This window comes from Thermobia domestica, chromosome 6, assembly GCF_964235325.1.
Source record: "Thermobia domestica chromosome 6, izTheDome1.hap1.1, whole genome shotgun sequence".
NCBI classification, from domain to species: Eukaryota; Metazoa; Arthropoda; class Insecta; order Zygentoma; family Lepismatidae; genus Thermobia; species Thermobia domestica.
The window spans coordinates 249,964,751-249,978,440 of NC_137459.1; the positions used below are offsets into that span (position 1 = coordinate 249,964,751).

At 35.2% G+C, this 13,690-nt stretch overlaps 1 protein-coding gene across 7 annotated transcripts in view; it reads left to right on the forward strand.

Annotated features, from left to right (window-relative positions):
• The window catches only part of siz (Brefeldin-resistant Arf-GEF family protein schizo), a 436,074-nt gene that overhangs the window by 300,704 nt on the left and 121,680 nt on the right, over nt 1-13,690 (forward strand). The window lies entirely within an intron of this gene.

The following is a 13,690-nucleotide window of genomic DNA, read 5'->3' on the forward strand; positions in this document are numbered from 1 at the left end:
ACAAATATTACTACTACCAGGGAAGCAAGAAAGTTCGTGCGCTTTTATACTATGGAAGAAAACTGTCAATTACAGGGTTTTAACGGTTTGTTTATTCGGCAAAATAGCCTTCATTTGCTTCTACAACCTTCTCCCAGCGTTCAACAAGCTTGTAAATGCCAGTTTTGTAGAATATTTGTTCCCGAGACTCGGAAAACTCAGCAACTGCTTTTTTGACGTCTTGTTCAGTCTTGAACTGCCTGCCACGCATAAAGTTGTCTATGGCCAAGAATAAATGGCAATCCGAAGGGGCGACATCTGGGGAGTAGGGAGGATGAGATACAAGCTCTCAAACCAAGTTCTGAGATTACTTCCAGCGCCTGTTTTGCGGTGTGAGGGCGCGCGTTGTCCTGGTTATAGAGCACACCTCTTTTGTTTACTAGTGCTGGCTGTTTCTGGGTCAGTTTGGTGGCTACCGTTCTCAGTTGTGTTGAGTACACATCTTTGGTAATTGCCTTACCACGTTCCAAGAATTCGTAGTGCACGATACCGTTTGTAGTCCACCAAACACAGAGCAAAACCTTGTGTTGATGGATGTTCGGTTTTGCAGTCAAAGGCTTCGGATCATTCGGTGATAGCCAATGGTATGACCGTTTTTTATTGTCATACATGACTCACTTCTCGTCACAAGTTATTATACGGTCCAAAATTGGACAGATTTTGTGTCTCGTCAACAAAAATGAACAGATATTCAGTCTTAGAACTTGGCTCATAGCGGTCAGCTCGTGAGAGACCCACTGACCCAGTTTTCAGGTCTTCCCCAACTGATGCAGACTTACCCGAATAATTTTCCTGCTTACCTCGAATCGGTGAGCAAGTTCCTCGCATGTTTGACTGGAATAATCTTCAATAAAGCCCTTCAGGTGCTCCATATCCACTGATTTAGGCCTCCCAGAGCGAGGCTTATCTTGAAAGGTCTCGTCACCAGTTGAAAAGGTCTGGAACCATTTTTATGCTGTACATTTACTTATTACACCCTCTCCGAGCGCAACACATATTTTTCTAGCTGCTTTTGCACCATTTGTCCCCAATTTAAACTCGTAAAGCAAACAAGTTCTAAAAACTTCATTTGACACTGACATGATCACGAACGATTTCTACACACTACACTGACAAATGCGTTGTTATATTCACCGTGGCTGATGCGTCAATGAATAAGCTTTCCCAAACAGTCAAAACTTTCATGCTACGGGGACAGATGTCGCCGCAGCAGCTAAATGGAAGCGGGAGTGGTTCAAAAGCGCACGAACTTTCTTGCTTCCCTGGTAATTAGCTTTATCAGAATTAAAACATACTTATAATGTGCTTCCTATCATACATAATTGTAGATTTATCCTATTTCATGAAATGGTTGTTTCATACGTGAGTTTCAAGAAAAGTTGCCATTCCATGAGTTTCCCTAGAGTTGAGACTTACTTTCATCGCACGTTGGAACACGTGCAATAAATTTACTCAATTTCATAAAAATTCTTAGACTTCCTGCTCTTAAATGACTTTGTGCTTAGTGAAGAGCTTGCTGATCTCTGTCTGTCACATATGCAGACCGGGTTTTATCAAATTTCATGAAAATTGGTATAGTTGCTTTCAAGACCCTATCAAAAGAGCTTTTACGTAGAAATAGTTAAATGACTTTTCTTAAAGCAAACTTCTAGCTAAACAGCTTTCTTGCACCCAACAACGAATTCTTAACAGAATTCACGAACATCTTTAAAGCGATACAATCGATAATGAATTCCTTGCTTTAGATTAAGACCTGCCCTTAAAGTTTCACCATTCCTATACTTAAATTGGAAGTCATCTGTTTAAGTTTGGATCATATCAATGTAATTATGAAGATATGAATGTATACTATCAGCACTTCGACATTTTATCGGTGTCGAAGTAGTATCAATATATTGTAGGTCATTTTTTTCTTCTGGAACCAAAAGTGGTCAATTTACAAATGTTCGTTATATAACAATGTCTAATGTTTGATTGATAGCGTTTGTATTGTGTCCAATTCTAGCGAATTTCATTCTATACACGTGTATGCTTCATTGTACACATGCCACTACATTATGGACCAAATGTACATTTAATACAAAATACGACGCATTCGTCATTAAGCAATATGCTTACAGTAAATGTGCAAGTATACACTACATAACATAGACAGCATATTTAAGTTTACAAATACAAGTTATTTACTAGTATCCATGTAACAGCAATTATAGTTCTACTTTTTTGAATATATTTCTCGACTTCTGCGAAATGTTCTATGTAAACGATTCCTTAACACCACTCTCAATTTAGGTACATGGTTTCGAGATAAACACAATAATTTCAACTCATAATTTTATGTTTTAAATTTGGATATATTGTCTTGTTTTATGTTGGTTCTCGTATACTTCTATAAAAGTAGTGCACGTAAAACGTGAGTCTCAAACGAGTGGTTAAGCCTGTGTACCCTTCTCTCTTTCTATTTACTTATTGGAAAACTAGAATTGCGGAAGTTACGTTGCGCTTCACAACTAAAAAGTTGCAACGGGAGCGAGGTTTTTCTTTATACAATCGCTGGCAACTCTCATTTGAAGGTAAGAACTAATAGATGGACCATTAATCAAAAGCAAGCGTTGTTTCACTAATAATTCCATCATTTAAAAAACAAGTTTAGAAAAAGCGTGTTTTTTCATTCTTGTTGACTTCCTTCTTTTAACTGTCAACAATAATCCCAAAGCAAAGAAGAAAGTAGGTTGTTTCTGAAGTTCTTGGGACAATATTTCTTAAGATTATGGTTGGGTATTTAATAGTTAATTAAGGGACAATAAGATTTTCTCCTAACAAATAACAGAAAGTACAACGTAAATCAATTTACATTACTTGAAGAAGGTACTTTAAAAATATCGAAAAGTCTGAGTTGATGGAGGCCAAAGAGAAGGGGAAGGGAAATCGTAAGAGGTTTTTTCCTTCATTGCTGCAGGGAATTTTCACTAGATGCGGAATTCAGCTTAACGGTGTTTTAATTTAAAGTTGTTTAAATGTAATTAGAACAATTTTGACTTTAAAGGCTATCACAAAATATTGTGTAATATCTTAAAATTAGGTTTTGCCTAAAATACAACACAAACTGCACCAAATACAATGTAATGATGCTCATCCGTTTGTACTTATTGTATTACACTGGTATGTTTAAAAATAGTTTTGCTTTAGAGATCGAGTTAGTTATTAGTAGGGCTCGGAAGTTGAAGACCTAAAAATTACCCAAAAAAAGACCTATAAAAGACATAAAAATATCTTTTAAAAATTCGCCTAAAAACTGGAAAAATGGACGCAAAAATAAGACTCAATGTAATTAGAATTACATATTTGATGAATGTAATGCTCAAGAAATACAAGCTTCTGGTAGTGTACGATATACAGTTGAAAGAAACGGTGCAGCGGTGCACATACTCCTTTCGGAGGGTCGACTCGTCAGGAATCTTCTGATTTGTATACTGCTCCAAAAACATTTTGAAACTTTCATTGTTTATATTTGCAAACGGAATATTTGCTCCAAGTAAGGCACTGCAAAGATCTTTGTAAAACGGAGACGACTTAGAATGTTCACTAGACTTTGTCCTAGCAGAAGCTGATTTTAGTACAGTACTTTGTCCTAGCAGAAGCTGACTCTCCTTTTTTTCCGTGGCCCGGGATGCTGCTTTCACGTCCGACGTGCTATTGAACATGTAATCGTTTTTTTCTGCACTCACTTTCACTTCGCAATATTTGCAGAAAACAATATTTCCATCCGTAGAAAAAGTTTCTACTCCAAATCAGACACAAACTGACGCAAAAAGGAAGTTTTCTTAGGTTTAATTTTAGGCATGTTAACGGTCTGTCCTTCTTCCACAAACTGAAGTCCAAACTAAAATAAGAAAACTTCCCAGTCTCACCTCCTCGTGCTGGAGGATATTGTTACGCCTCCTTATCTTACTTGTGATTGTTGCAGATCTGGTCTTATCAGTCCAGTCGTTGAAGAATGTCTTATCTTTTGAATTTTCTTTACTAAAGAAAAGATGTTTAAGTGGTGGTGGTGGTTCGAGTTAATGGCCAGTAAATTTATTGTTGAAAGATGAAATGCAAAAAAGACGTTAAGACCTATAAAAAGCTTTAAAAAAAGACCAATAAGCAAAAAAAAAAAAAAAGGCAAGATAGGACAAATAAAATCCACCATTTTCTGGCCTACAGTGACCTAAAATGATCATATATTATGTTAAGTCCCGTCTTCGGATACTCGTAAAAATTTTTTTTCTTAAACTTCCGGGCCCTAGTTATTAGCATTCATTCTACTGCAACTTCAATATAGATAAAATTCAAATAATTCAGAACATTTGTGTACGCATAATATGCAATATGAGTGCGCAGTAGGGGCCGCGGTGGCTGAGTGGTAGAGCGTTCAGCTCTGGTGCATGGTCCTTGATTCGTTGCCAGGTCGCACCAAGTGAGCTTTGTGGTGGACAAACACCGTGTGTGCGGATTTTCTCGGGGTTCTCCCGTTTCCTCCCACTTTCTTCATTTCATTCATTTCTCATCATCACCGTCTCCTCTAGCCTGGATAAACGTGAGACGTAAAACTTAAAGATTTCATTTCATTTCATGACTGCACAGTATATTTATACCTGTTTTATTTTACCGAGTTATGCGCATTATACATGAACACACACAACTATTTAACCTTATTCGAACTAGGGTGCATGTTATTAAATGCATTTATTTTGCCCAAGGTACATCAACGAGAATACTTTATGTTGTTCTAAATATTGATGGATTTTTTTTCTTTCTTGAACTTTCCGTCACTTTTCAGCACCTATAGTTTGATGTGTGGAATTCGAACCACCATACTAAATTTTAGTATTCACCACCAGGAAACGAATCAGGATTCACGTGCACCAATGGCCACTAGATAGCAGGAATTAGATTTCTGAGCTTTCGGTATGTTAGTCATGACGTTCCTCATCGATCACACTGCCCGGGGAATTCGGGAAGAAGAAAGGCATAGGTAAGAAAATAAGGGGCCTGAAACCATTGTTAGGTACCATCCCGGAATTTATCTAGTGTAGAATTTGGGAAACCCAGCAAAAATCTCACTTAGGATGGCTGGCTTGAGAAAGCTGTTGCAACTTTCCGACTATGTATCCCCACTGGGAATCTAACCCGGGACCGCACCGAAAAGGTTAACGACTACGTTACACGACCACTAGACAGCAGGGAGAGCTAAATATTAATGAAATGAAGATAAATTAACATATATTAGGATCACACAGTGAGTACGTTGTTAGTACGTCCTTCCGTTACTCCTCACGATAACTCTTGTACGGAAGCGAATTTAATTCTATTTTTCTGCAATAGACAGCTAGAACGATTGTCTCGGCTGAGTTCGTTAATGAAGTCAATCCGTTAATATCTTACCATGTAATTGTGATTTTAACAATAGTTATCTAATCTATAGTCATTGTAGCAAAGTTTTAAGTTATGTTAAATTCTGAGTCAGTCCGTTAACATCTTAATGGATAACGATGGCTATCTATATCCCATTATTTCCTGCAACAATTGTGAAATTTTCTTTATTTCTCCTTCCCCAAAATTAACAGCATTCTTTGTGCTAATAGTTTCAGCTACTAAATATACGTCAGAGCGTGGTTTCCTGATCATGAAGTTCGTAATATTTGTTCTTTCTAACTCACGATTAGCACGTTAGTTTATGCAACAAATTTCTTAATATGGACTAATGGAGAAAGTATAATGTCTTCCTGTTCGTCCTATTCCTATTTTGCCTCGTATCCTGCCAACAATGTATGTATATCATTATCTATATCTGATCTTAGATTTAGGGGAAACACGAGTTTGTCCTATTTATGCTCCAACTCATTTTCCGAGAGAGGACATTCACTGTTTTAGGAATTATTATTCTTTCAAAAATTTTCCCATTATTTACAATCAATGGATCAGTCAAAACCGAAATAAGAGAGTTTTCTTCTTAGAAATTTTTGTACCAAAATTTATTTTTTTGTCCACTTCTTACTTTTGCTAAGAAAGTCTACGTTCACATGTAAAATTCAATGTTTATGAGGAAATAGAAATAATATATTTAAAGTTATCAAAATCATACCTATTGATCATTATTCAGTTCCATTAAGATTTTTTCTTTATTATGAATAGTAAGGACTTCGTCGGTATCCGAATAACGTAATAAATATTGTATTTGTTGTTTTCACTCGAATTATTTGGTTTGCTTTCATTCGTAGTTTTATTTATTTATTTATTATTTGCTTACGTTGAATATTTACACTATCCCGTAAATCAGATTGTGTGATGTTTAACTCAGTAAAATGCCAGAGTAAAAACCAGTAAAAATTTCCTCTGCAACGTAAATGAATCCTCTGTTGTGATTGGTTCTTAAGGAAAATATCTGGCCAATAGAAGTTATTAAAAGTTTTTACTTTGCAATGTAAACGATAGCTCTGTTGTGATTGACTGTTGAGACTGGTCAATTAAAAAATAAAATTTCGAGAAATAGGCAAAAGGGGTATGTATCATTAAAGTAGAATCAAGTTTGTAGTCTACATTTGTGATTGAATGTGAGGAGCATTGTAAATTTTAAAAAATGACAGTGATGTTCTAAATTCGAAGCACGGAGGAAGGTTACTTACTTACGAAGGCTATATTGGTTTGGACGTGTTTCACGTATCACTTGTAAACTGATTGATAAAGTGGGGGGGGATAATAATAAACCCCAACTATATTAACTATGTATTTTCCAGAAGATTAGGTGGAACGGGAATAGGTCAAACAAAAATTCCTGTTTTGCCTACATCCAAGATGATATAATGAAATAATTGCCAGAAGTCTGCGGGCGAGATGGGAATTAAATAAGTTGAATCACTTATAATCTTCCAGTTGTGAACGTTTATGAAGAGGTAAATACATTTTTTAACATAGAGAGATGGTAATAATGAAAAAATCTTAGTTCATTGCTTTCGTTGCATGAGTTTTTTTTTTTTTTTTTTAAATAAAAGCCTATATATTTTTATTTAAATAGTGTAAAGTGTAACTGCTGTTTCCTTTAGATCACGGGCCTCTGGCGGAGGGGGGGACGCGTCCCCCCAATATTTTGAAGACAGAATATCATATAAGTAATAATTATTATATTTATTTCGAATGTAATATTCAGGCTTGAAACGATTGTAATCGAGTTCTTGATATACCTTAGGGGGTTCGTGAAGGTAAGCAGAAATGTAACCAATGGAATCGAAGTTAATAAATAGGTTGGGCTAGATAGTACCATTTAAACCACTTTCTTTGATGCCCCTCCCCCCCACACACACACACATTTTGCATGCCAGAGACGCCAGTGCCGTAGACTACAAGAGGAGGATTATAAGTACAGTTAAATGACGGAAGGTGGAGAAAGAGTGAGAGAAAAGAAGAAAATCTCGAGAAAACTTGTATAAACAACTTTTAATATTACAAATTCTAATGACCTGGCATAGAACCAGGGATCTTCCTTATCAGAAGTGAACTCATTACAACTGAATCAGCGTGTCCAGTTTCTGTGCTTGAAAGAGAAAGAAGTCAGTGTAGTTTTCGTCGTGTATATACGTTATACTTGTTTGCAAAGATCAGCTTCACTTCAAACAAGGAATTTCTGCTCCATAAAACTTGGAGACAGCTTTCCCTTATTACTAAATGTTTTTTGTGACTTCTGCAATTATGATTGTTTTGAAGCTTCTTGTTCATGTGTATATTAGCCATCAAATTACATAGTTAAGATTGATTTTGTAACTTGAGTCTGGTTTTTGTATAAACTTTTACCTCTTTCTCATGACATTTTATTGACCATGTCAATAAGTTCTTCCAAATACAAGTTTCTATAAGTTCATGCAGAACAAAATTTGTATTCCCTAAGGCCTGACAAATAGATTATTTCTAAACCAAAAAGGTGTGATAAGCACTGCTGTTGTATGTGGTATCTAGATATGATTTTAACGGCGTGAGTATATGCTGTTTTCCGTTTGCATAATTGTTGTTTTTGCATTATGGTATTCTGTGAGTAGTTGTGAAATGAATCCATAAAGAAATGGAACACTATGATACAGATTTTAGCTTTAGGTGTCTTCATGAGTTTCTTATCTGCTTTTCATGCTTCTTAAAAATATAAAAAAATAACCTTATTATTGCTTTGCTTCGTTTCACAGTATTTACAAATTATTTAGAAAATCACTGGTGTAACTTGTGTTGGTGTTTACTATTAAGCAGTACGTTGGCAAAGCATATGTCATCGTTGATTTCGGGGGTGTATTTTTCATAATTATTAATATTCAAGTAGCATTAATTACAATAGGTAGAAGTATTTAAAAATATTTGAAAATTAAGCAATAAAACTGTAATCTCATGATTTGAATTTTACAATAGTTTGACGAATGTGAAAAGTGAGAAAGATCTGAGATTAATGCAGTGAACTTTCCGTTTCTTAGGAATTATTGAGTTGAAAATAAGGTAGGTGAATTACCAATTCTTTGCCTGGTATATATAAAGCCTACACAACAATCTGGCTTGAAGAAACTCAGCGAATTCGAATTCAGTGAAGTTGTTGATTAGTCTGGTCCGAAGTCACTTTAATCAAGTTTTCCGAAACGCAAGATGCCGTTAAGGGTCTTCACTACTGCGAAATTAAACTACCACTAATTTTAGAGTTTTTCTGCAATATCCTCAAAACAAATAAAAATATCCGAAAAGCAGAAACGTAATGAACTAAACAATACGATTTTGCGTGTGATACCATTATCACAACTCGTCTATCTGCTTTCGATTTGCAATTGTAGATAGATTTAACAGTTTTTGCGGGTTCTGTAAATAGCGGCATTCCAAAAGAAGATAGGTGAATTGTAGTAAAGGTATCACATGCAGAATTGTATTGTCTAGTTCTACGTTTTTGCTTTTCAAATATTTTTATAGTTTTAAAGATATTACAGAAAAACTCTAAAAATTGGTGGTAGTTTAATTTCGCTCTAGTGAAAACCCTTAAATAACTTTTCGAGGTTCTATGCTAAATTAATCCAATTTCACTACATTTCTCAGCCAAAATTCTCTCTCCTTAGCCATAAGCCTTGAAAGGAATCATGTCGAACAGATTTCAGTTCTCAATATGGTAGGCTCACTCTGTTTAATGGCTCAATCTGCAAGTAAACAAGAGAATTAAACTAAAATATAATAGTTATTACTCGATTTTTCTCAACTTAATCCACTTTTTGTGTAATTGTTCTGTGGGGTCGAAGTGTGATGGTTGATCTTTGACCACAGGCACGTAGAATTTTGGTAATGTGATTCAGACTGTTTTTTTTTTTTTTTTTTTTTGTTTGCATAAAAAGTAAAAAAGAAGTACAAATATAGTGTGTATAATATAGAGTTCTTGTGCTTTTCTATAATGTGCAAGGGCCGCGGTGGCTCAGTGGTAGAGCGTTCACCTCTGGTGCATAGGGTCCCTGGTTCGATCCCAGCTCGCGCCAAGTGCACTTTGTGGTGGACAAACACCGTGTGTGTGGGATTCCTCGGGGTTCTTCCGTTTCCTCCCACTTTCTTCATTCCACCATTTCATTAATTTCTCATCATCACTGTCTCCTTTGACCTAGCCGTGGAACGTTAAATTCTGAGAATTCATTTCTTTTTCTATAATGTGCAATTAATAGCAAAATAATAACACAGTTCCATGATGATTTATTCTCAACAACTTTCGAATTAAACTTTTTTTTTAATACAGTGTCTTTAGCATGAAGATAACGTAACTCTCGCTTTATACTGTATACGAAAAACCTTGCTCACATTAATTTCATTGCTGGGAAGAAGAGTAGTTAATGCGAACTAGTTTTGTGAAAACTAACTAAATATAGCCAAAATTACAATATAATTTAAGATACATTAAAGTAAAAGTTATAAAGTAAATCCTGCCTTCGTAATGTTAAAGAGAACAAACGTATTCCGCAAGAGAAAATGCCTTCGTTACAATATAGAGGAAAATTGGTCCAGTACAGAGGGGAAATTTCCCCCGAGTAATTGGTATATTGCTTACGCGGCTGCTCAATTTATCTCACTGATCGCTTATTCACATCACAATGAAGGGTATAAAAGTGAATTATCTTCTGGATTTCAAAAAAAAAAAAAAAAAAAAAAAAAAAGATAATGGTGCAACTTCAATTTCAGGGTTTCACCTCACAAGAAATGGGAACTGGAAATGGGAATTACAAAAGAGAGAAAAAATAAGATTATCCTCTTTATGCATTATTAAAACACAGAAACACCAGGTCTGAATTACTAGTAACTAATTTTCATTTCTGTAGCAGGTGCATTACAGATTGTGCTGACATTGAGCCATCCACCAATTACATTCTATCAAGAACAGACGAGAAAGCACTTTCAGAAACAATTATTGTCACAGTTAAGTCTTCAGGCTGTTGAGTGCCTGCGTCATCTAGATTTATCGACTCATTGATTTATGCGGGGACTCGTTCCTTTTTCTGCGAAACGAATGCAGATATTAATGATTTGATAGAAGTTGTTTCTTCAAACCTATTTAGATGTTTCTTACTTTATGATCATTAAGTTTGGTGATATCATAATTATGAATCAAATTTAATTTCATTAATATTGAATTAAAAAATGTCTCAGTGGTAGAACGCTTACCTCTTGTGCGTAGGGTCCCAAGTTCGATCCTCGAATTAGTAAATTTGTGATGGACAACATCGTGTCCTTGGGTTTTCTTGAGATAATCCACTTTCTTTCCACATTCTCATTTCACCAATTCTTCCATCATTCAATTCCCTTAATCATTTATCTCCCGTAGCCTAAAGGGCACAATCATGGATCATTAAATTGAAAGATTTCATTTCATTTCATTTTTCAATATTGAATTAAATTTATAATAAGGTGAACTCACTTTGACAAAGCAAGGAGCATTTAACAAGGCTTGAAGAAATCAGTAAAATATTCTAATTTCAATTCATTTCAGAGAGAAGAGAATACAGGCCGAGGTGAACCGAATTCAGAAAATCCCTGCATGCAAAGCTGTGGAACACAGCTTCTGTTGTCAAGTGTAGACTGTCCCTGGCCGAACTTGGCCACCAAATATAGCAAGCTTTATTTTCTAGGCGATGGGCTAGTTCCGCACATAATTTCGTTCAGATTCGGCAAGTAGCAGCATTTACCACCGAGAAATAAAGTACTACATACAAGACAATCTAAGCCTTTCCGTAGTAGAGCCCGGCCACAAAATATAGCGATTTTTATTCTTTACATCATGGGCTATTTGCCCACCAAATTTGATTCAGATCTGCTCAATGTTATCAAGAAATAAAGTACCATATACACATACATACACCTGGAGCAAAAGTCCCGTATGCTTACATAGGGAGATAATAAATCAATGTACTAAAAATTAAAATGATGCAAATAAACAACGCTTTTAACTAGATATCAATTGAAAGTCTTTTGGTACACATTCGCGTGCCCAATACATCTACGTAAAATTACGAAATATTTTCCATATTTCAGGATTTTACATCCGATTCAAAGAACTTCCCTAGAGGGAATACCATTTCACGTAATCAAAATTACAACTTCATACCTGTGCTACGTGAAAGAAATCAATCTAGAAGTTGCGTGCGTTTTACTATTTTTAGATTATTTTTTTCCTGTTTTTCCATTATTGAGGATTATTTACAAACTTTAATAATGTGCTTTAATATTAGTTTTCAGCCAGGTTACCAAGACATCCTATTGTTTTGACTTGAAATAATCACACGACAAGCAGTGAGGAAGTTGCACTATTAGATTCATCCTTAATTAATTGTTTGTAGTATCAATGAACTGTAAAAGTGCTTCAAAAAGTTCAGTGTGATAGGAGAACATTACGATTTAAATAGTAATGTTTTTCAATTTGTGTGAATGCAGTATACCGATCTCTAAAATCATTGGTCGTAGAAACTATTTCTAAAATTCAAGAAAGTTTTTCTAAAATGATCTTATTGAGCCATAGGGTGTAGATAAGACACGGTCTCACGAAATTACAAACCTAAGAGGGAGGAGAAGGGACTTTAAATAATTTTCATTGCTTACTAGATGTGCGAAATTATTAGGCGTAGAAATTCGAAATTTTACATAAAAGGTTTTCTTTGGACCATAGGTAGAACATAAGACAGGCTTTTACGAAGTGTGACTTGTACGGGAGGAAACAGGGCCTTGAACCTCGTTAACAAGTTCTTCCAGACTGTTGGGCGTAGAAACTTAAAATGTTAACATTCTTGACTTCTAGGCTAAGGAAAAAACGAAATTTTATGAAATATGATCATTACAGTAGTATCGGGGGATTTAAATATTTATCTTTGACTTTCATCAGATTTTGAAACATGCACAGAAATTTGAGGTTTTGTACAAATTTTCTCATTGAATCCCAGGTTGGGGATAAGAGAAGTTCTATGAAATGCGACTGCTAAAGGAAGAAAGAGGATTTTTTTTTCGCTCTTTCTCTCTCTCTCTTCACCAGATATCCGTAACTGCAAGGTGCAGAAACATAAATTTTTCTGTTCTCATTGAACCCTAAGCGTGGGGGATTTTACGACGTTCAGCCAACCCTTAAGTTGTGAAGAGGAGCTCGAAATTAATTTCCTGCGTTTATCACATCTCTAGAACTGTTAGGCGAATAAACTTGAAATTTTGTGCAAATGTTGTTAGCGAACCTCACGCTGAGAATAGGACAGAATATTATAAAGTGCGACCGTTTTGTGGATCAATGGCTTTGAACTTTTCGTTTTAACGTTCATCATATCTCCGAAGCCGTTGCACCTAAAAAATTGAAATTTTGTATTAATACTCTCCCAAACTTTGGACACAAATAAGACCTAGGTTTTCTGAACTTCAGAATTTAAAAAGACAGGAAAAGGGATTAAATGTTTGGTATGTGTAGGATGTTGAAATTTCGTTTCATTTTTCGTTTTACATATACGTTGAATTAGGGTAAGACAGGATTTTGAGAATTTTCACTCCGTAGGTAGCTAGGAGAATTGAAAGGTTTTACATTATTATTACAAATTTCTTCCGAAACTGACATGAACATATGGCCTCGGAATTTATATATACTGTATACTTATAAATACAAAATATGAATATTTCATATGATAAACAGATTTAGCCAAATTTTGAAGCTGAATGGATGTTTCATTTGACTTTCGGAAAACTCATTTTGTACGTCTAGGAAAGAAGTGCACAATTGACTGTATTTTCTGATTTGTTTCAATTTTTTTTAAATAATACATTTATGGGCGCATCTTAAAAAAAAATAGATTCCAGGCCGATATGGATCAACTGAAATGTTTGCGTAACAATTAGCATGAATTGGGATGAATTTATCGCTTTGAGATAGCATGACAAACTACATGATTTGGCCGCAGCGTTGTGAATATGTGTTTAAAAGCAATTATGTGAGGGTTTACTTGATTCCAGTGAAGTCGAACATGCACCAACAAGTATATCAAAACCAGAAAATAGTATGTATGTGTTGTTTTTAAATGTTTTCCAAACATATTATTATGTGAAAAAGGGAACTTCTGAGAGTAAGTTTTATATGTATAGAGTCTCTCAATTG